The sequence below is a fragment of the Sus scrofa genome, chromosome 15 (genome assembly GCF_000003025.6).
Source record: "Sus scrofa isolate TJ Tabasco breed Duroc chromosome 15, Sscrofa11.1, whole genome shotgun sequence".
NCBI lineage: Eukaryota > Metazoa > Chordata > Mammalia > Artiodactyla > Suidae > Sus > Sus scrofa.
The window spans coordinates 6,700,491-6,725,240 of NC_010457.5; the positions used below are offsets into that span (position 1 = coordinate 6,700,491).

Below are 24,750 nucleotides of genomic sequence, written 5' to 3' on the forward strand. Positions count from 1 at the left end.
GCAACTCCTGCTTTCCTGTCATGTCTATTGGCATGAAATATTGTTTCCCACCCCTTCACTTTCAATCTATATGTATCCTTTGTCCTAAGGTGAGTTTCTTGTAGGCAGCATATTGAAGGTTTTTGCCTTTTTATCCACTCAGCCACTCTGTGTCTTTTGAGTGGAGCATTCAGTCCATTGACATTTAAGGTGATAATTGATTGATGATTATTTATTGCCATTTTGAACCTTGTACTCCAGTTGATTCTATGGTTCTCCATTCTTCCTTTCTTTTTTTGGTTGGTTGGTCTCTGGTTATTATCTGTTTGAGTGTTTTATTTTCCATTTTTTGCGAATGCAATATTTGGTTTTGGCTTGTGGTTGCCCTGTTTTTTAAGTACACTAACCCCTTCCTATAACTGTGTGTTTTAGCCCGATGGTCCTGTAGGTTCAAACACTTAATTACTATATTAAAATTAAGAAGAGAAACAAACAAACAAACAAAAAAATGTCTATTTATTTGCTAACATCCCTTGCCCACATTTTATGATTTTGATGACTCTTTTTTTTTTTCTTTTTAATTTTAATTTGAAACATGTTCATGATTAAATCTGTATGCTGGCTTATTTGAGTGACTGCTCTCTGATTGTGGTTTCCTCAATCCTAGTTCTTCCTCTTCTTTTTTATTTTCTTTTTCCTCCCTTTCTTTCCTTCCTTTCTTTTTGGTTTAGAGAAACCCTTTCATTATTTCTTTTAGCCTGGGTTTTGTATTGCTTTATTCTTTTAGCTTTTGTTTGTTGGAAAAAAAATGTATTTCTTCTTCTATTTAAAATGATATTCTTGCTGGATAGAGTAGTCTAGGTTGCATATTTTTTCCTTTTAGTACTTTAAATATCTCTTGCCATTCCCTCCTGGCCTGTAGTGTTTCTGTAGAGAAATCAGCTGATAATCTTATGGGGATTCCCTTGTAATTAACATTCTGCTTTTCTGTTGCTGCCTTTAGGATCCTCTCTTTATCACTAACTTTTGCCATTTTTATTATAATGTATCTTGGTGTGGGTCTATTTGTGTTCAACTTGTTTGGGGCCCTCTGTGCTTCCTGTATCTTGAAGTCAGTATCCTTTAGATTTGGGAAGTTTCCAGTGATAATTTCTTCAAATATATTTTCCATCCCCTTATCTTTTTCTACTCCTTCTGGAATTCCTATTATGTGTAGATTGGCCTGCTTTATATTATCCCATATGTCTCTTATATTGGTTTCATATTTTTTTCATTTGGTTTTCTGTCTGCTGACCTGATTGGGTGATTTCCATTATTCTATCTTCCACATCACTGATTCATTCTTCTGCATTATTCATTCTGGTTTTTACTGCCCTTAGTTCAGTTTGTATCTCTGCAAATTAATTTTATAGTTTTTCTTGGCTCCTCCTTATATTTTCTAGTTCCTTTCTGAGGGTGTCTGCATTACTGTTCATATCTTCTCTTAATTCCTTCAGTATTTTCACTATTTCTCTTTTGAACTCCAGGTCTGTCAGACTGCAGAGATCTGTTTCATTGTTGACTGTTTTAGGTGAGTTCTCCTGTTGGTTTGACTGGGGGTGGTTTCTCAGCTTCTTCATCTTGCTTGTTGTTTTCTTTTTCCTGGAGGAGTTGTACTCTCCGTGGCCAGGCAGTATTTGCCTTGTCATTGCCGTGGAATATTTCCTGAGGGCTGGCATTGTTGGTCAGTCTTCTTTGAGGCAGTGTGGCTTTTCTGGAGGGTGGGCAGGGCTGACAGGGTCTTGCTGAAGCAAAGGAGGACTTCCTGAAGGCAGACAGGACTAGGAGGTCCACACCACGATGGAAGCAGATTTCACTCAGCCAGGCAGAGCTTGCTCTGGTGTTTGGGGGATATGGGGCTCTTGCAGGGTGCTGGTGGTGCTGGGCAGCTCTTCCACAGGAGTGCAGCACCCCCCAAGGTCTGGAGCAGCTATCTGGGTCACTGAGAACCCAAGAGACTCTTCCCCAGGGCAGCCTGACTTGGAAGGACTATCCGAGAATGTAGGCAGATCTTTTTACGGCCTGGCCAAGCCAGTTCTAGCTTTTCTGGGCTGCAGGGGCTCCTGCAGGGGGCTGGAAGTGCTGGGCAGCTGTTCCGTGGGAGTGCGGCACCCCCCGAGGGCTATAGCAGTTAGCTGGGCTGCTGCAAACCCAAGAGGCTCTTTCCCATGGCAGCCTGACTCAGAAGGACTGTCTGAGAATGTAGGCAGATCTTTTCATGGCCTGGCCAAGCTTGTTCTAGCTTTTCTGGGCTGCAGGCCTTTTCCTGGGGGCTGGAGGTGCTGCTCTGCGGGGGTGTAGCCCCTCCAAAGGGCAAGCAGACCAGTACAGGGACAGCCCCTGCAGTGGTAGGCTTCCAGCAATTGTTGCAGCCAGCCCTCCCAGATGGCAGGCAGCCCCAGGTCTGGCATATGCATAAGGGGTGGAGGGGTTGGGGGGGATGCACTGAGAAGCACAGCTTTCTGGTAGCTGGCAGGCCAGTAAGCTTGCTGTGGCTTGGGGAGTATTCTATGGGAGCCCACCCCTTATCTCCCCTCCCCAACACTGGCGCAGACCCAGCTCTTCTCCCAGGTTCCCTCTGATGTGGCTTTCTACTTCCCTGACCTTATCGTATCGCTCCCTCCCCCCATGACGCTCTGCTTTCTAATCTCCCAGGAGGCAGTCTCTGCCCCGTCATACTTGACAGACAAGTTCCTAGACCTCCCAAGCAGTCTCTGCTCCACCCCCACCCCAGCCCTTTCCCAGGGACTAACCTCCAGAGCCAAGGTCTTGGTGCCCAGTCCCCATACAAGCGTCTCAATTTTTGGTGACTGTGCCAGTAGTTCAGATGATTTGTTCAGTTCTCGTTCTGCTTTTCAGAACTCTGACTTACTGCTACACTCTTCTCTGCATCTGGAGATTCCTCTGGTTTGGTTGATCATTCTGTCGAGTAGGTGACCTTCCAGGGTGTGGGATCCCTTTCTCCTCCACAGTTCCCTTTGCCAGCTCAGATTCACCTTCTCTCACTCTCCTCTTTTCTCTCATTTTACGTAGTAATGTCACGAGATTCTTGCCATTATTGGAGTTTAGGTACTTCTGCCAGCAATTGGTTGCTGTTCTGTGCAAGTCGTTTATCCTGTAAATGCGTTTTTTTTTTTGTTGTGTTTGTGGGAGAGGGCGAGCATGTCCCCCTACTCTTCCACCATCTTAACTGCTCTTACCATCTATTTGTGGGCTTTCTATCCCATTACGCTGATCTATATTTCTGTTTTTGTGCTAGTATCATACTGTCTTGATCACTGTAAGTTTGTAGTAGAGTCTGAAGTCAGGAAGCTTGATTCCTCCAGCTCCATATTCCCTTTCTCAAGATTTATTTGACTATTTTGGATCTTTTGTGTTTCCATACAGATTAAAAATTTTTTTGTTCTAGGGGAGTTCCCGTCGTGGCACAGTGGTTAACGAGTCCGACTAGGAACCATGAGGTTGCGGGTTCGGTCCCTGGCCTTGCTCAGTGGGTTAACGATCCGGCGTTGCCGTGAGCTGTGGTGTAGGTTGGAGACGCGGCTCGGATCCCGCGTTGCTGTGGCTCTGGCGTAGGCCGGTGGCTACAGCTCCGATTCAACCCCTAGCCTGGGAACCTCCATATGCCGCGGGAGCGGCCCAAGAAATAGCAACAACAACAACAACAAAAGACAAAAAAAAAAATTTTTTTGTTCTAGTTCTGTAAAAAAATGCCATTGGTAATTTGATAGGGATTGCACTGAATCTGTATATTGCCTTGACTAGTATAATCATTTTGACAATATTGATTCTTGCAATCCAAGAGCATGATATATCTCTTCATCTGTGTAATCTTTGATTATTTCAATAGTGTCTTAGAGTTTTCAGAGTACAGGTCTTTTGTCTCCTTCGGTAGGTTTATTCCCTAAAAATTTATTCTTTTTGATGTGATGGTAAATAGGATGGTTTACTTAATTTCTCTTTATGATTCTTTCATTGTTAATGTATATAAATGCAAAAGATTTCTGTGTATTAATTTTATATCCTGGAACATTACTGAATGAATTGATTAGCTCTAATAGTTTTCTAAACACATCTCTAGGATTTTCTATGTATAATATTATGTCATCTGCAAACAGTGATAGACTTACTTATTTTCCAAATTAGATTCCTTTTATATCTTTTTCTTCTCTGTTTGCCATATCTGAGACTTCCAAAACAGTATTGAATAAAAGTTATGAAAGAGGATATCTTTCTTTTTCTTGATCTTAGCAGATATGCTTTCAGATTTTCACCATTGAAAATGATATTAACTGTGGGTTTGTCATATATGGCCTTTATTATGTTGAAGTAGGTTCCATCTATGCCCAGTTTCTGGAGGGTTTTGATCATAAATATGTGTTAACATTTTGTGAAGGAAAATTTTCTACATCTATTAAGAGCATATCGTTTTTATTCTTCAACTTGTTAATGTGATGTATCACTCTGATTGATTTGAGGATACTAAAAAACCCTTGAATCCCTGGATAAATCCAATGGATAATGGCATATGATACTTATAATGTATTGTTGGATGCCAGTATTTTGTTGAGGATTTTTGCATCTATATTCATCAGTGATATATGTCTATAATTTTCTTTTTTGTGATATCTTTGGTATCAGGGTGATGGTAGCCTCATAGACTGAGTTTGGGAATGTTCTTTCCTCTGCAATTTTTTGGAAGAGTTTCAGAAAGATAGGCATTAATTCTTCTCTAAATATTTAATATAATTTGCCCGTGAAGCCATCTAGTCATGGAGTTTTGTTTTTTGAAAGTTTTCAAATCACAGTTTCAGTTTCAGCATTGGTGATTAGTCTGTTTATATCTTCTATTTCTTCCTTGGTCAATACTGGAAGATGGCCCCTTTCTAGTTATTTATACATTTCTTCTAAAGTTGCCCATTTTGTTGGCAAGTAGTTGCTTATTGTAGTCTCTTATGATCTAGTTGTATTTCAGTTGTACCTTCTTTTTTCATTTCTAATTTTGTTGATTTGGGCCTTTTCCTTATGAGTCTAATTTATCAATTTTGTTTTGCAAAAGTTCCCCTCCTACCATTTTGTTGTGGCTTCTTCTTTGTCTTTGGGTGCCTATTTGAAATATTTTGCAGTCTCAAGTCTATTTTGTTGATGGTTGTTCAGCAGGTATTTGTGATTTTAGTGTTTTCATGAGAGGAGGTGAGCACAGGTCCTTCTACTCTGCCATTTTGTCTCTAATCCAACTTTACTGCACAAATTATTACTTGTGAACTGAAATCAAATGATTTGGCAGCTGAGGAATCTTATCTTTTATTATTATTGTTTATTTCCTTGGGTACATTTGCATTTGGAAAATGAGTGCAACCTTGATTACCTTGGTACTGACTGGAAATCCCATACAATACTTTCTTTTATCATCAGACCTTGGATCTATATTCCCATCAGTAATGGTTAATTTCATATGTCAAGTTGACTGGCTAAGGAATGCCTCAATAGTTGCTTAAAGATTTCTGTGTCTGAGTGTGTTTCTGGAAGAGATAAGTATTAAAATTGATGGACTGAGTAAAACAGATTGCCCTTCCCAACTCAGCTGGGCATCATCCAATATGTTAAATGCCTCCACAAAAGAAGATGGAGAAAATTTGAATTATCCTCATATAATACATGAGTTGGGACATCAATCTTCTGCTCTTGGTGTTCCTGGCCTCAGGTCTGAAGACTTGGACTGGTGTCTATACCATTGATTCGCTGGCTCAAAAGTCTCTGAACCACACCACCAGCTTGCAGTTGGCAGATCTTAGGACTTCTCAGCCTCCATAATCATGTAAGCCAATTATATATAATCTCTTAAGATAGATATATATAACATCTATATCTCCTATCAATTCTGCTCCTTTGGATAACCCTGAGTAATACACCAGCATTGGCCCTGGGAAACTGCTGGCTACATAGCCCTTCCATCTTCCAGGAGCCTATTCAGCTAAGAGTAGATAGTTTTACATCAACCGTCACTATTATTTTCCTAATAGCTTATAAACCATATATTTAATGTTGCTGAAAATTTTCGTGAAGATCATTATAATTTCCAGAGTAAGCCTCCTTATTCCTCTCCTTTATGCATCCTGTTGTCATAGAATCTATACTTGTTCCCTCAGGAAGAAACTACAATGGACCTAGAGATTTGAAATCAGATTAAAAAACTAGATGTTTGATTTTTCTCTTCTCACTTGTCCTGAAAATCCTCCTCAACTCTGTGATGTTGACTCTACTCTCACCTAATGGATTTCTTACTGATCCCTTTGGTGACATTAAAAGGAGGAAGATAAGTTAATAGTTACATGTGATGGTTAATTTTGGGTTAACAAATGATGCCCAGATAGATTGCTGATAAAATATCATTTGTGGGTGTGTTTGGGGTGGGTGTTTCTGGAAGAGATTAGCATTTGATTCAGTAAACTGAGTAAAGAGATCTGCTTCCTCCCACGTGGGCAGGCATCATCTCATCTCTTAGAGCCTGCAAAGAACAAGAAGATGAAGAGAAAATTCTGTCATCTTCATTTGGGGCATTCATCTTTTTCTGACCTTGGACATCAGAGCTTATTTTTCTTAGGCTTTTGGACTTGAACTGATTTATGCCAACAAAACTATTATATTCTAAGATTTAATTTTATCCTTTATTGAAAGAATGAACTATGAATTAAAAGCACAAATAATCTAATTTATAATATTTTATAGTACTTTGTAATTCACTAATCATATTCACATGTATTACATCCTTACATAGAATTTTAGAGACTCAGAATGGTTGAGTATATTGTTCAAAGTAACCAGTTGGTTGGTTGGTGATAGATCAGAATGGTTTGATTTTTATCATATTTCTTCAAATAGAAAATCAGACCAGGGAGTGATTTCAAATTTCATTTCCACAAGCCCCTCATTTTACAAAGGGAGAAATAGAGGCTTGCTAGCAACTGTGACAGAACTCCTGGTTCATTAGCATTTCCTACCATATCACTTTGCATTCAGGTTTAAAGATATTAGATTGTAGATATTCTTAAGCCATAGAAAATACATGTGCCATACAAAAATCATGCCTTCTAAAAAAGTGGCATTTGACATGAGGATATAGGTTTTCTACTGATGATTAGCTGATCAAAAACCATGGGATTTTTGATGTTCCCCGAGAAACTTATAGGCTGATAAATATTTCCATCAAAATACCAATCACTAAATGCCAATTACTAATACCTGACCTGTTACAACTCTTTGTCAATAGTACAGATTTTCTGAACCCTGCATTCAGGTGCCTAAAAGCAGTTGCATTATCAAAACTAGATTGCCATCTCCTTTTCAATATTCAAAGATTTCTGTACAACACAAAATATGGGTTTCATGTCCCTGTTATGTTTATAACTCCTGGTTATTGTGATGACTTCACGAATTGAGTGAACGCATTTTCTTCCTTTTACAGTGCCACATATTGCCAGAAAGCACATTTGCATATTATTTTTAAACAATGTATTCTCAGATATGTGCACTCCATATGATTAACTCATAATATTATCTAGAACAATCTTTTGGTGCAACCTCATGCCTAGGATGGAATCTAGTCATCACTCTTATGTGATTTACAATCTGTGCTCTATCAGTTCCACAAAGATAAAACATAAATGCCAAGCCAGAATGACACAAATGGAGAAAAAGCCCATTCCCTGCCTTCACCATGATTTGTGATATTTACTGACTAACCAAACACTATGGGATGTTTGGGATCAGACCCAAATAGCATTTCAAGACTGGAGTGGTGACAATTGGCAGTGGTTAGTGTGGTACCAAAGCATGTACAATATTTGCAGTGTCATAGAACAAGGCTGTTTCCAAAGGGGAAAAGCAGCATTACTGCACAAAAGAGACTAGGAGATGATATGGGCACAAAACATCCTCCTGGGTATGTGAGGGAACCCAAAAAAGTCATAAAATCCCTCTTTGATCTGTTGTCGCTACTGTTGGTTGTATGGGAAATTAACATATTTAATTAACTGTCTGACCAAAGCAGCTGTTACCTTATATAAAACCTTGAACATTGGTGCCTGGCTTATACCACTAGGTGCTTGAATGTGCCAGTGGCATAAGACTGATGATATTTTTATACCGCATGGCACAGCATGACTCCTTTTACAATAGGCTCAAGTCAAGATCTTCTTTAAATTCTTCATGGAGAATAATAATACTCCAGCCCAAATTGCTAAATAACATCCTATGTCAGGCCAGCCAACAGGAAGCTCTATACACAGCAAGACGGACTCTGGCCAAGCCAGTCATTCCCAACTTCCAAAAAGGCCCTTGCTGCATAGGGCCTGGCAAAGTCAAGCGGGCATCTTTCCTCTTCATCATCAGGATACTATTTTATTCACAATTCACATCACTTATGACATTATTATTTGCCTTCTATATTTTTTCAAAAGTAAAACAAAAAAATGTCCTTGACTGCAATATTTCCAAATGGAAAGAAATGCTTCCGAGTTAGAAGTCACTTTCATTAGTTTGCTAAGTTGTTGGTCCAAAGCTATTATGGAGATCATGATTGGATTGAAGTATTTTTGAGAGGAGGGAGTGAGGGACCATAGAAGGTGGATTTTCTGACCATTGAAAAATGCTTCCTTTACTTGGTTTGTTATTTCCACCCATTTGTGAGAGAGTAATAATCAAGCATTTTCTATTTTGGATGGCTTGAGCTGTGAAGTGATGAGTTTATCTCCAGCAAAGATGGAGGCTAGGATTTTCAATACCTTTCTCGGTAATATGGTAACACGGGTTATCTTGATTGCCTTGCCGCTCTTTTTCTGAATGAATTTACTCTGCCATTGAATGTGTGTTCCTCATCATACCTTTACTACTGGATACACTTAATATTTCCTTTTGTGTGATTTCTGAAATTCTTGGAAAGTCTTGCAAAGTCTGCAGTTTTGGCTAGTACCATATGTAACTTACAAACAGTTTGCTGGCTCAGCAATTGAAGGGCTCAAAAATCCTGATTAGAAGGAGAGGCCTCCATAAAAACTATGGGGGAGAAAGTTAGAGAGCAAGTACTTTTCTTCATCTTTGCATTGTTACATTTTAAACTTCTAAAAAATGTGCAATAATTAGAATACATTAACTTGGTATATGTATATTAAAGGACCAATAATCTTTCCAAAAATATAAAACTGAAGAAACGTTGAATGAATGTAATAGAATATATCTCATTCTGAATGAGCATACCCTATATTGCAGGTACATTTGCTCACACAAAGAAACATTTTAGTTTTTTGTTGCATGTATCATGAGAAAAAATTCACAGGGCTTAATAAAAGCAAAATGGTGATTAGTTGGTTTATTTTACTGACCCATTGTAAGTTAAATATAAATATGTATAGACACATACATAGAAATATCTATAATTATAAGATGTAGTGAGAGGTGTTCTTAAAAAAAAAAATTAAATCACATGGGGCAATATCACATTTGAGGCCAGAAAGAGCAGCCTTCAAACTTAAAAAATTATGTGAGAGATTCAAGAAGCCTAACTCAATTGTGAATATAATTAGGAATACATTTCTCAGGTAACTAGATAATATTCTCCCTGCTGCTTTATAACTGACTCTGATCACCTGCATCCTGATTGTTATATTCATGTGGCATGTGGAATTCACCCAGATCATTTCTGTTATTCAATAACTATGGGCCACAACTTGGGCACTGCAGGGAAAGTGAGGAATGATAAGTGAGGTATTGTGTCCATATCATGTTTTTTCTCGAATAGATATTTAGCAATAGCCATAACTGGAGAATTTCTTTCATAGAGACATTGTGAGCATACAAAAATAAAAGATGAATACATATGAGTTACTATGTAGCTAATATAAATTTCAGGAGAATTAATAAGCTACAGGTAATGGAGAGTGAGTTTCCAAAAATAAGCTCTAACCTATTTTCTACCTTTCACTGAGTAAAGTATTTTATTGAGGGATTTATGCACATTCTTCCATGCTTTCTTCATAAGACACATGTTCAGCAGCTACTAATATTATCAACATTGAATATATCAGACCATGAGGTGAGAACTTAATTTCCAAGTTAAATTGTCACCCATAAGTGACAGGGAGGTTTATCAGCATAGGTTTCCCCTCCTACAGATATTATGCCCTGACCAGTTATATAATTCTCTTTGTCCAATGAAAGGGTAACATCTCTAGAAGTCGATTCTGTTCAGCTTCAGATAATCTTTCTTTCCTTTAGAAATTCTTATCCTGAGCTGACATTGGTCCATGCTATTCTGATTTACTTGTAGGAAGGTTTTGTTTTACTCTTTGTAGAAAGTGCTTAAATTTTTGGTTTGCAATTGCTCATTCTTCTGTTTTTAACTGTATTTAAAGGAGCTTGTTTTATTCCACTCCTCTTCACTAAATGCTTGCTGCCAGGTATTCATTACTCCTGCAACGTTTCCTCTATGTTTATGGTCTGATAATATTCACTCTTGCTTCCTGCCTTTGTGTGCTGGCTCAGGCTGTGAGGTGGTTTCATGGATTTGTTGAATGCTAAGTCAGTTGGAGGAAATATACTTACCTAGGTAAAAATATGGTTAGTTAGACATTTGTTTCTCTTTTCATAACATCTCTAAGTTCTTTGGGGAATTTTCTCTCTCTGCAGTATGTGTAGAGACTTCAAGCAGAAGTATTCTGAGTACTCCGAGGCAAATGGTAGATACCTGACTCAAGTCAGGAAAAACAGTGTCTCTGTGCCCCTCTGTCTGCATATGTATCAGAATTTGAGTCTGGAGAAGATGGACAATGATGGGGTAGGAATGGCTGGAGCTCTTCCATTCCAGTGAAGACTTCCTAGTACCTGTTTCAAGTAAGTATTCTTATTCCTGTTATTTCCTGATCGTATTTAGTTCTACATTTTTAAACAGCTTTATTGAGATAATTGACATACCATAATCTGTATATGAAATGTATACATTTTCTTTTTTTTCTTTTTGCCTTTTTTTGAGCCGCTCCCACGGCATATGGAGGTTCCCAGGTTAGGGGTCTAATCAGAGCTGTAGCCACCGGCCTATGCCAGAGCCACAGCAACGCGGGATCTGAGCCGCGTCTGTGACCCACATCACAGCTCATGGCAACGCTGGATCCTTAACCCACTGAGCAAGGCCAGGGATTGAACCTGCAACCTCATGGTTCCTAGTCGGATTCGTTAACCACTGCACCACGATGGGAACTCCTGAAATGCACACATTTTCAAGTTTGGACATATATGTATACCCCCATGAAACCATCATGAACATATTGAATCGTCATTCACGAAGCCATTATGAATATATAATGAATATATTACATTACCCACAATATTTTTATTTTAGCACCTCCTAATTCTTCCCACTTATTCCTGAGTCCCCTCACCCTCCACCAAATCTGGCAAATACTGGTCTGCTTCAAGTTAGTATGCATAAGATGCATTTCCTAAACTTTTTATGCATGGTAACATAAATTAGGTGTTCTTTTTTATGGTCTGGATTTTTCCACTCAAAATTATTTTGAGATTCATCCATATTGTAGCATATTTCAATAGTTTATTTTTTTGTTGTTGCTGAATAGTTTTCTTTTGCTTATCTACTTACCTCTTGATGGGTTTTGAGTTGTTTTCAGGTTTGGGTTATTAGAAATAAAGCACATATGCACATTCCTACAAATCTTTTTGGGAGTTCCCATTATGACTCCGTGGGTTAAAAAACTGACATGAGGTTGCAGGTTTGATCCCTGGCTTCACTCAGTGGGTTAAGGAGCCAACATTGTTGCAAGCCGTGGTATGGGTTGAAGATGTGGCTTGGTTCTGGAATGTTTGTGGCTGTGGCGTAAGTTGGCAGATGCAGCTCTGGTTCAGCCCCTAGCCTGAGAACTTCCATATGCTGCAGGTGCGGCCATGAAAAAGGAAAAAAAAAAAAAACCTTTTTGTGTGAACATATGATTTCTTTCTATTGGGTAAATGCCTGGGCTGGAATGGCTAGATCACATGGTAGATGTGTGCTTAGCTGTTTAAGAAACTGCCAAAATATTTCCAAAATGGTTGTACAGTTTTAGCTTTATATTAAAATCTGTTTCATTTTGCATATTCTTTTAATATACAATATAGTGTAAGGGTTGTATTGTAGATGATTTTTAGGATATGGATACCCATTTTTTATGTATAATTTCTTTTTTTAGTTTTTTAATTACAGTCGATTTACAATATTCTGTCAATTTCTGTGGTACAGTATAGTGACCCAGTTATACATATATGCACACCTTTTTTTCTCACATTATCGTACGTCATGTTCCATCATAAGTGACTAGATATAGTTCCCTGTGCTATACAGCAGATCTCATTGCTTATACACTCCAAATGCAATAGTTTGCATCTAATAACCCCTAACTTCCAGTCCATCCCACTCCTTCCCCCTCTCCCTTGGCAACCACAAGTCTGTTTTCCACGTCCATGAGTTTGTTTCTTTTCTATAGATAAGTTCATTTGTGCCATTTATTAGATTCCAGATATAAGTGATACTATATGGTATTTCTCTTTCTAACTTACACTTCATTTTGTATGAGAGTCTCTGGTTCTATCCACACTGCTGCAAATGGCATTATTTTGTTCTTTTTTATGGCTGAGTAGTAGTCCACTGTGTATATGTACATCTTCTTAATCCATTCATCTGTTATTGGAAATTTAGTTTGTTTCCATGTTTTGGCTATTATGTCTAGTGCTGCAATGAACATAGGGGTGCATGTATCTTTTTCAATGAGAATTTTATCTGGATATATGCCCAGGAGTGGGACTTCTGGACCACATGGTGGTTGTGTATTTAGTTTTTTGAGGTACCTCCATAATGTTTTCCATAGTGGTTTTACCAATTTACATTCCCACCAACATGAAGGAGGGTTCGCTTTTCTCCACAACCCTTCTAGCATTTGTTATTCATAGATTTACTAATGATGGCCATTCTGACTGGTGTGAGTTGGCACCTCATTGTAGTTATGATTTGCATGTCTCTGATAATTAGTGATATCAACATGTTATTTTTTCATGTGCCTATTGACCATCTGTACGTCTTCTTTGGAGAAATGTCTATTCAGGTCTTCTGCCCATTTTTCAGTTAGGTTGTATGTCTTTTTTTGCTGTTGAGTTGTACAAGCTGTTTGTATATTTTGAAGATAAAGCCCTCGTCAGTTACATTGTTTGAAACTATTTTCTCTCATTTCATAAACGTAGGTTGTCTTTTTGTTCTTTCTGTGGTTTCCTTTATTTGTGCAAAACTTGTAAGTTGAATTAGGTCTCATTGCTTTATTCTTGTTTTTATTTCTATAACTTTTGGGTGACCGACTAAAAAAAATGTTTGTATGGTTGATGTCAGAGAATGTTTTGCCTATGTTCTCTTCTAGGAGTTTTATGGTGTCTTGTCTTACGTTTAAGGCTTTAAGCCATTTTAAGTTTTATTTTTGCACATGGTGTGAGTGTGTGTTCTAATTTCATTGATTTACATGCAGCAGTTCAGTTTTCCCAACACCTGTTGCTGAAGAGACTGTCTTTTTTTCCAATTTTATATTCTTGTCTCCTTTTTCGAAGATTAATTGACCATAGGAGTCTAGGTTTATTTCTGAGTTCTCTATTGTGTTCCATTGGTCTATATGTCTGTTTTTGTAGTAGTATCACCCCATCTTGATTACTGTAGCTTTGTAATATTTTCTGAAGTCTGGGAAAGTTATGTATCCTGGTTGGTTTTTGTTCCTCAGGGTTGCTTTGGCAATTCTGGGTCTTTTATAGTTCCATATGTATATTTGGATTGTTTTAGTTCTATGAAAAATGCCATGGATAATATGATAGGTATTGCATTGAACCTGTAGATTGCTTTGCATAGTATGGACATTTTACCAATATTAATTCTTTCAATCCAGGAGCATGAGATATCTTTCCATTTCTTTGAATCTTTTTAATTTTCTTGATTATTTTGTTCTCACCATATAAGTCTTTCACCTCCTTAGTCAGGTTTATTCCTAGGTGTTTAATTTTGGGGGCCATGTGATTTTAAAAGGTATTATATTTTTATATTCCTTTTCTAATATTTCATGGTTAGTATACAAACATGAAACTTATTTCTGAATGTTATCTTTTATCCTGCTACTTTGCTGAATTTGTTGATCAGTTTGAATAGTTTTCTGTGGAGACCTTAGGGTTTTCTATATACAGTATCAAGTTATTTGCATATAGTGACAATTTTACCTCTACTCCTCCAATTTGCATGTTTTTATTTCTTTTGTTTGTCTGACTGCTGTGCCTAGGACTTCCAATACTATGTTGAATAAAAGAGGTGAGAGTGGGCATCCTTGTCTTGTTCCTGATTTTAGTGGGAAGGCTTTCAGCTTTTTTCTGTTGAGTTATACTGGCTCTGGTTTTATCATAAATGGCTTTTATTATGTTATAATATTTTCCCTCTATACTGACTTTGGTAAGCTTTTTTTTTTTTTTTTTTTTTAACGTGAATGGACGTTGGATTTTGTCAAATGCCTTTGCTTATTGGGCAATTTCCATGATTCCATCTTCCAAGTCACTAATTAGTTACTCTGCATTATTTATTCTGCTTTTCAGTGACTTTAACTCAATTTGAATCTCTGCAGATGAATTTTCTAATTTTTCTTGACTCCTCCTCATATTTTCTAGTTTCTTTCTAAATTAATCTGCATTACTGTTCATATGTGCTCTTAATTCCTTGATATTCACCCTTAATTCCTTCAGTATTTTCGTTATCTAACTTTTGAACTTGGTGTGTGTTAGACTGCAGAGGTCTGTTTCATTGTTTTCTCCTTCAGGTAAATTCTCCTATTCTTTCACCTGGGTATGGTTCCTGAGCTTCTTCATTTTGCTTATTATTATTATTATTTTTATTCTGTGAGTTTAGGGAAACCAATTACTATAATCTTGGGAGGGCTATTTATATTTGAGAGTGCCCCTGGGTATTTTTTGAGGGCTTATTATATATTTTTTGTGTGTGAGGGTTTTGATGGTTGCTGTTGGCTTTCCTTGGTGTGTATAGGCTGTTTTCCCCTTGGCAGGGTGCTGTGCCTGCCTCCAGGGAGATGGAGGTAATGGGCAGGATTAGTAATCAGTGCCTTGTTGCTTGGCCCTTGACAGTAGCAAGGCCCTGCAGGAAGGTGGTTCAGGTTGTTCCTAGGTGCAGGATGCTGGGAAGTAGCAATGATCCTCAGGTTGGTGTAGGCACATTTGGCAGTTGCAGTGGCAGGGCCTTTGCATTTCCAGGGGCATGGGAGCAACAGTGGGTGGTGTTTGGTTGCAGTACTCTCCTCTGTGCTGACCTCTGAGGTGAGCAGACATTGGTGGTGCCTGTTCATGGACCCCTAGTGGTAGCAGGTCATGCCCACATCTAGAATCAGAGATAATTGCAGTGATTTTCCCCCAACACCTGTAGACCATGCAAGAGTTCCCCACCACACTTAGACTGCACAGGAGGCACCGCCACCCATAGCCCCACCTTCCAAGTTTCTCTCCTGTGCAGAGAAACATATTCCTATGTGGTCCATACTTCCACCTCTTGTCCTCCCCAGCAATGGCACCTTGCTTATCCTGTGGGCCCAGAACTCATCCCTGGTTCCATCAGCTGTAGCACTTCCCTCCCTAGCCCATTGCTCACCACTCCCTACCTCCCTCAGGCTGTCTCCACATTGCCAACCCTAGTCCTCTCCCCAGAATTTACCTCTGGAGCCTATTCTTGTGCCCAGCCCCCATCTGAGTATCTCATGCTGTGGTGTCCCAGGCTGTGGTACTGATGGTTCTGTGCTTTTCTCTGTGGCTTTGGGGTCATTCTGTCTTAGCCGATTTCCCTGTCAGTTAGTTAGCTTCCCAGGTTGTGTGTTCCTTTCCTCTTTCATAGCTTCTTTTCAGGAATTCTTTTCCCCATTCTTATTCCTTTTTTTTTCTCTCTCCCATTTTTTCCCCTTTTCTTCTTCCTGGTTATGTGGAGAGTTCTTGCCCCTTTTGGAGGTCTAAGGTCTTCTGCCAGCATTCAGTAGATGTCCTGTGTGAATCTTTCTACCTATGGTTTTTTGGTTTTATTTTTTGATGTGTTTGTGGGAGAAGGTGAGTACCATGTCTTAACTTCTCTACCATCTTGGTCCTGCCTCTTTAGGTATAATTTCTAATAAAATATTTTCTCCACTCTATTTTATTTTATCACCTTTGTTCCTTTGTCAAAAATCCATTGCACATATATGTGTATGTCTATTTCTGGGCTTTCTGTTCTATTCCATATATCCATTCTTCTAATTTATGCCAATAAAACTCTCTTGGTTAGGGAAGATTTATAATGTTTTGAAATATGATAGTCTTAGTCTTCCACCTTTGCTTTACCTTTAAAAAGTTATTTTGGCTATTCTAGGTCCCTCTATTTCCATATAAACTTTAGAATCAATTTGAAAAAATGTACTAGAATGTTATTTTTAATTTCATTGAATCTGCACATCGATTTTAGGAGAATTGGCATCTTCCTGTTGTGACTTTTGATGCATATTTATGATGTATTTCTTTATTTCATCAAGCAATATTTAATAGAATTCTATATGCACATCTTTCCCATAATTTGTTATATTTATCCTCAAGTATTTTATATCTTTAAGCTATTATAAAGATTTTTTCAACTTTTCTGTCCAGTTATTCAGTACTAATATATAGAAATATAATGGATTCTTATAATTAGTTTGTAGCCTATAATTTTGCTAAAGTCATTAGTTTTAGGAGTTTTTATAGATCCCATTGGATAATCTTCATAGAGGATGATATAATCTGTGAATATTATTTTTTTTCTTTCTAATCTGGATGTCTTTTTTCCCCCATCTCTCTTAATTATGCTAGATAGAATCTTCAGTAAAATGTAGAACAGTAATAGTCAAAATTGGAGAATGGACATGCTTCTCTTTTTTCTTATGGTGAAAAATATTCATTGAAGAGCTTTCTTTTGCTAGTGCTATAATTTTTTATGGTTCTGCTTTTGCAGTATCCCACAAAATTGAATGCATTGAGTGTTCATTTTTGTTTAGATAATACACTCTGTAATTTTTCTTTTGATTGCATCTTTGACCCATAGGTAATATAAGGTAGGTTTTTGTGTTCATAAATAGTGGAAACTTTTGAGATATTTTTATTATTATTATTATTATTTGCTTCATTGAGATGAGAGGACAATTTCGTATGACACAACTTCTTTTAAAAGTTATTGAACTTGCGTTATGGTGCAAAAATGGTGTACTTTTGTAAATTTGTGTGCTCTTAGGGAAAAAATTGTATATTTTATTGCTGTCACATGGTGTGTTCTCTAAATGACAATTAGGTTAAGTCGATTTATAGTGTTCAAATCTTCTCTGTTCATACTGATTTTCTACCTACATGTTATATTGCTTATTGAGTGAGGACTATTAAAATATTAGTATAATTATAGATTTATGTATTGTTCCTTTTGGTTTTATGTGTTTGCCCCATGAATATTGAAGTTTTGTTATTGGGTACATTTTTAGGCTTGTTTCACCTCTTAATGAATTGACTGTTTATTATTAAATGATACTCAATTTCAGATTTTAAATCTACCTTTTTTGACATTTAACAGCTAATCCAGTTGTTTATTTTTAATGTTAGCATAGCTAATCTCTTATTTTATTTTCATCAAATATTATTCTCTGTATGAAGTGTTTCTTATAGGCAATATCATGTTTTGTTTTATTTCCACCAGTTAGGTCATTTATACATCTTGAGTGGGGTATTGGACCTTTTACATTTAATGTGATTATTAGTATTGATATAAACCTCTTTCTATGTGGTTTCTACTTCTCCTTTCTGATTGAGGGGTTGGGGGAAATTCACAGACCTTAATAAGTGCCTGAAAGAATTCTATTCAATGCAGTTCTTATAGGCAAGTTTCCTGACCTGGGCTGATAATCTTCTCCTATCTTCTTTTTCATTCCTTCTTTTTTTTGGGAGGGGGAATCTTGTTTTCTCTCTCTTTATTTGTTTTATGTTTTTGATTTTCATAGAATAGATCTTTATTCATACTTACAATTAGAGAATCTAATTTCTATGTTCATCTTTAAGAAAACTATAAAATTGCACCCTCCTTCATTTCATAATATAACGATCACCACCACCTGCTATATTGAGTGAACATATAGTTTGACCTCTCTTAGCACTGGGGATAGATGGATAAAGCCATCTTTGCCCCCACATATTTACAGTCCAACAAAATTCTAATGCACTTATTATCTCCTTTCCCATTGGCTAGAAAGTGAAGAGAAAGAACCTGAGAAATGAAGACTTCAATAATAGAAAAACATCCTGGTGAGGCTTGGGGCTAGCAAAGCTATGAAAATCAGACTTTGCTTAAGCAAGAAAGGCCACAGTGGTGAGCTGAATAGTGCTCTCCCATCTTCCACCCCCAGGTGTCCACATCCTGATCCTTAGAGCCTGTGAATATCTCTCTCTTTGATTTCTATGTAAGATTTTGTACCTTAGGTTGTGATGTCATTCTTGTTTTGTTTTTGTTTTACTGAAATAAGTCTCTAATTGAGCTCTTTGAAATAGATATATTTAAAAATAAGTATTGGTTTAATAACAAGTCTTTTTATAAATTGAATACTTTTTAGCTCCATGGTTGGATTATTAGCTATAATGTTTTGATATTTCAGTTGTTGTTTTAGGGTTTATAATATGTATCTTCTCTAAGTTATCATTCTTAGTGATCTTTAATTCTTTTTGTAGATGCAATTTTAACCTTCCTGTCTATATTTTTCTTCTGTCATGTGAATGTTCTTTAACGTGTTTTATATTCTAGGTCTGTTGATGACTTTTTATGTATTGAAGTATTTTATTTGCTTTTGTTTTTGAAATATATTTTGCTAGGTATAGAATTCTAGGTTGACAGTTTTTTTCTTTTAAATACCATAAACATGTCACTCCTTTATCTTTTCACTTGCCTTGTTTCTGACAAGAAAAATCCTCCCATTCTGAATTTTGTTTATATTTTTCCTTTCTAGTTTGTTTTAAGGTTTTTAAAAATTTTTTTCAGCAATTTTCTTGTGATGTGCCAGTTGTAGATCTCTTTATTTTCTTACTATGTTACTGTGTGTGTGTGCATATGCATACATATATTGGTTTTAATTGAGCTTCTTGAACCTCCAATTTACTGTCATTACATTTGGAAAATATTTATCCAGTTTTTGTTCAAAAATATTTTCTTCATATACTCTTTCAGGGACTCTAATTAAATATATATCAACCATCTTGAAATACCACAGATAACCTGATAATCTGTGAATGTTTATTCTCTTTCTTGGTGTTTTATTTTGGATGGTTTCTATAGTTACATCTCCAAGTTTAATACTTCTATTTTTTTTTTTCAAATTTTTAACAGATCATTAATCCCATCCATTGTGTTTTACACTTCATACATTCTGGCTTTTATCTAGAAATGCAATTTGTGGTTTCTTTGTATTTATTATTCTTTCATATCTTAATTCAACTTTTTAAACATTTGGAGTACTTTATAACAACAGTTTTAATACCCTTGTCTATAAATTTAGTATCTGTATCAGTTTTGGGTCAGTTGCAACTGATTGGTCTATCACCATTAAGTTGTATAATACTGTTAGTTTTTCTGCCCCATCATTTTTTTTATCAGATGCCATACATTGTGCATCTTAACTTGATGAGTGCTAGATATTTTTTACATTCTCATAAATATTCTCAAACTATTTTCTGAGGCACAGTTAAGTTTCTTAGAAACTTAGCTAAGTTTTATTATTTGGGGTCTTATTTTTAAGGCTTATTAAGCAGGACCAAAGCAATGCCCAGTCTAAGACTAATTATTCCCTGCTGCTGAGGAAAGACTGTTCTCAGGAATTAACCAATACCCTATGGAAGTATAACATCTCTTTGAATAAAATAAAAATGTCTTGTTGGTTACAGACCTTAAAGCAGCCAGAGAAGTCACAGATGACTAAGTTTTTAAGTCTGGTAGAATATAAATGTACCAGTGATGAAACATAAAATCACATGTTGAAGCCAGGGTAAAGTGTGCAAAAAAAAAAAAAATCTAAAATCTTAAGTGCTATTCTGTGTGAATATCTTTTTCACAAATGAAAACTGCAAATATATGTTGTCTTCATCTATCAAATATAGGAATCTTTTTCTTTTTTTAAATCTTAAATACTCTTTTATCAAACATTCATTTAGCTTGCATTCTTCTTCCATAAACAATGTTAATGTTTGTATACCCTTTCAAATTTAGTAATTTACACTTTTAGGTATGGCTGAAACAAGAAAGATTTAAATAAATTTTCCCAAATTCAGAAGCAAATGCTCAAAGTATGAGAAACATTTTTGCTTTCTGAAACTAATGAAAAAAGAAAGACAAATTTAAAGGAGATTTTGCATTATAATTTGAACACCTAAGAGCTATCTAGCATGCTATCTAGCATAAGAAAATTTTTGAAAATAAGCATCTAGCAAAATGTTTTTGCATAATTCTCATAAAATATAGAGTGCTGTGTATTGTTAATAAATTATGTTCTAACATAAGCCAATATACTTTTGCTTAAGTCCTAGTAATTTAGTGGTAATAAAAAATATTCACATGGATGGGAAAAGAGCATTCTCATAATCCACCACTGTTATGCAATAAAATTATAACTTTTTTCAAGAAGAAAAACTACATCATCAAACATAAAAACCTTGGATAACACCCGTAATATGAAAGTTACTGCCTTAATGAAATATTAAAATTACATCAGGAATGCTGTTCTGGCATCAAAAAAAAAACAGTAACTTTTTTCTAGTTATGTTTCACTTCAATTCTTTAAAAATTAATTATTACCTCTTTAAATATTTGATTAAATTAGATTTCGGTAGGCTATCATTACCCACCAAACACATGCTATCATGTATAAATTCTCATTATCTCAATTTCTGATATATTTTGTCATGTTATTTAATTCTCTGATAACTTTTCTTGCATTTGTAGTTTTAGAAAATGGACATAAAGCTCTCCCATTTTTACTATCAATATAATATATTGTTAAGAAGCTTTATAAAAAATAGCATAACAATAATATTTAGTACTTCCCTATCATAAATTGTTTGAATTTCTCCCAAAGTTGATTATAATTACACTTATGAATTATATCCTTAAATTCCATATAGTTATAAGTCAGGGGCCATAAAGCTCTGCAGTCCATAGTATATACAGTTTGACTACCAAGTCAAAAAGTTCTGGCCCCTATCTATAGCAATTTAAAAAATTCAAGGAAAATAAGCATATTTTATACTGTGGTTCAGTTTTCCTAGATTCAGAGCAAATTTTTGAGCCCATGAGACTTTTAGAGATATGGTGCTTAAATGTAATTTTACCCTTAGTTTAAATATTGAGTTACTACCATTTTTCATTTCAGAGAATTGTTTTATCATGGCCCCTATTGTTCTTGAATTTGCACAACTATATCTATTATTTAATTTAAAACAATCAGTGAACCTTGTCAATTATGCCATAGAAGACAGCCAGAGGATAGCCAGATGAAAATGGTAGTCTGGTTTCATCTACATAAATCTTGGAGAGAAAGAAAGGAGTTGGTAGGTTAGATTGAGGAATCAAGATATGATTCAACTTCTATTCAGGGAATCTGGGGTTAATAGATGCAAACTATTGCATTTAGAATGGATAAGAAATGAGATACTGCTGTATAGCACTAGGAACTATATATAGTCACTTGTGATGGAGCATGATGGAGGATAATGTGAGAAAAATAATGTGTGTGTGTGAGTGACTGGGTCACTTTCCTGTACAGTAAAAGATTGACAGAACACTGTAAACCAACTATAATGGAAAAAAAATCATTAAAATAGAAAAAATTTTTATTATGGTCACCTTCTTACATATCAAGGGGAAATTGTTATGGACCATGATAAATAATTTTCTCCAAACTAAATCCACAATGTCTCTCACAATGCAATGATATCCTATTATCAATGTTTTTCTCCAATATAGTTCTTTTAACTTAGTCCTGCCATTAGCGCTCAGCCTTGATGTGTTAGATTTTCCACCTTTCCCCTTGCTAACACTCTAGTGTATCCCATACACATTCTGTTACCAAGCATAGTGTAACATTCCTGAGTGTCAGTTTTACAACCCAATTCTATTTTTGAGAATGACTCCACCATTTTTTTACCCTGAAAGGAGAAATGGATGGCCATGTTACACTTTTATTCTCTGTGCATAGCTTATTGGATCATACTTACACTCTATCATCAATAATCTCAAGAATGTGAAGTCACAGATATAGAAGTTTCATCAATCACTCTGGTTCATGGGAACAAGATGTTACATTTTTCCAAGCATTCAAAAGGAACTTGAAGCAGAGAAAGCCAGTCTCATTAAAAATGAGAATGAAACAAGAGCATAGAGACAAACATGGAGGTCCTCTCAAAAACTGATGGGTTCAAACCCCACATCAGGCAACTCAGCCTTGGGGACATGCACAAAGGAGATAAGCAACTTAAACATCTAGCTTTGAAAAGCAAAGGGAGAAGAGAGCCAGGGGCTTTAGTAAACCATAACGCCACACTTAAAGGGCTCACGCACAAACTCACTTGCTCACAAACTCACAATCTCTCTCCCAGCAGAGAGGTAGAAGTTTGAAAAACCCCTGGTAATCTAGCGGGTTTGCCAATGCTACCCCCATCATGCCTCTGACCCATGCCCACTGCAGCTCCAGCCATCCTCCCTGCATGGCACCAGTCTGGCCCAGCATGCCCTGGGAAAAACATCAGCCAATTCTGTTCTAGCTTCAGCAGTCCTGCCAAGGATACCTTGGCCTGGTGCACCCTGGAATACCACCAGCATATGCCTAAGACAGCCTAGGCCACCTAATATCCATAGTCTACCCAGATACATGTTTTAAAACAAAGCCACACCTTCAAGACTAGTAGAGGTGATTGTTTAGCCTATTTCATAAAGACAAACCAAAATATCAAACAAAATGAGACTTAAGAATATACTAGAAATAAAAGAACAAGATAAAATCCCAGGGGGAGAAAACCCTAGTTAATAGAGATAAGTAATTTACCTGATAAAGAGTTCAAAATAGTGGTCATAAATATGTTCACCAAACTTGGGAGAAGCATGGAGAAACACAGAATTTAAACAAAGAGTTAAAAATATAATAATTGGAGATAAAGAATACAGTAAAACAAATGAAAAATACACTAGATGGAAGGAAAGCAGATTAGATGACACAAAAAGCACAAAGCACAAACAAGCAATTTGGAAGACAAAATAGTGAAAACAACCCAATCAGAAATGATTTTTCTTTGCTAAAAGAAAAACAAAAAATATGAGGATAGTTTGAAGGCCCTATGGGATATACTAACATTTGAATTACAGGGGTCTCAGAAGAAGAGGAGAGAAATGGGCATAAATATATTCATAATAAATAGTGACTGAAAATTTTCCTAACCTGGGTAAGGAAGCACAAAGGGTCTCAAATAAGATAAACCCAAAGGATGATTCACTATCAATCATCTCAATAGATTCAGAAAAAGCATTTGATGAAATTCAACATCTATTTTGCATAAAAACTTTAAACAATGTGCATATATGCAGAATAAAATTTAACATAATAAAGTCCATATATAACAAACCTACAGCTCTTATACTGAACACTTAAAAGCTAAAAACTTTTCCTTTAAGATCGGGAGCAAGACAGGATGCCTATACTTGTCACTTTTATTCATCATTGTATTGGAAATCCTAGCCACTATAAAGAGAAAAAAAGAAATAAAAGGCATCCAAATTGGAAGGGAAGAAGTAAAACTGTTACTATTTGTAGGTGACATGATACTACATATAGGAAAAGCTAAGGATTTATTAAAAAGCTATTAGAACCAATAAATGAATTCAATGAACAATTTGCAAGATACAAAATTAGTATATAGAAATCTTTTTCATTCCTATACACTAAAATTATCAGACATAGAAATTTGGGAAAAATACCATTTATAATTATATTACAAAGAATAAAATACATGGAACTAAATTTAACAAAGGAAGTAACCTCTACTCTGAAAACTCTAAGATATTATTGAAAGAAATTTAAAAATGACACAAATAAATAGAAATATTATGCTCATGGACTGGAAGAACCAATATTGTTAAAATGTACATACTACATAAAGTTATCTACATATTAAGTGCAATCCCTATCAAAAACCCATGGCATTTTTCATAGAACTAGAACAAATAATCCTAAAATTTGTTGGAACCACCAAATATTCCAAATAGCCAAAGCAATATTGAAAAAGAAGAACAAAGCTGAGGGCATCACACTCCTGATTTCAACTCTATTATAAAACTCTAATAATCAAAATAGTATGGTGCTGACATAAACCAGATACATAGATCAATGGAATAGAATAGAGAGCCCAGAGATAAATCCATGCTTATATGGTAAATTAATCTACAATAAAGCAGGGAAGAATATACAATGGGGAAAATACAGCCTCTTTAAAAAATAGTATTAGGAAAACTAAAAAGAATTAAGATGGCACAATAGAAGGACTGGAACTCAACTTTTCTCATAAAAACAATGAAATTACTACCAATTGTTGAATAACCTTCGA

The 24,750-nt window shown here is 36.0% G+C and overlaps 1 long non-coding RNA gene across 2 annotated transcripts in view; it reads left to right on the forward strand.

Moving 5' to 3' along the window:
• Positions 1 to 24,750, forward strand: part of LOC106506175 — a 203,437-nt gene that overhangs the window by 61,997 nt on the left and 116,690 nt on the right. Inside the window, exons 1-2 of one of the 2 annotated variants that reach the window (XR_002339484.1) lie at positions 5,725 to 5,836; positions 10,702 to 10,905. This is a non-coding gene — a long non-coding RNA (uncharacterized LOC106506175). Of the gene's footprint in view, positions 1 to 5,724; positions 5,837 to 10,701; positions 10,906 to 24,750 lie in introns of those variants that run through there. The other variant, XR_002339485.1, reaches the window with a different exon arrangement.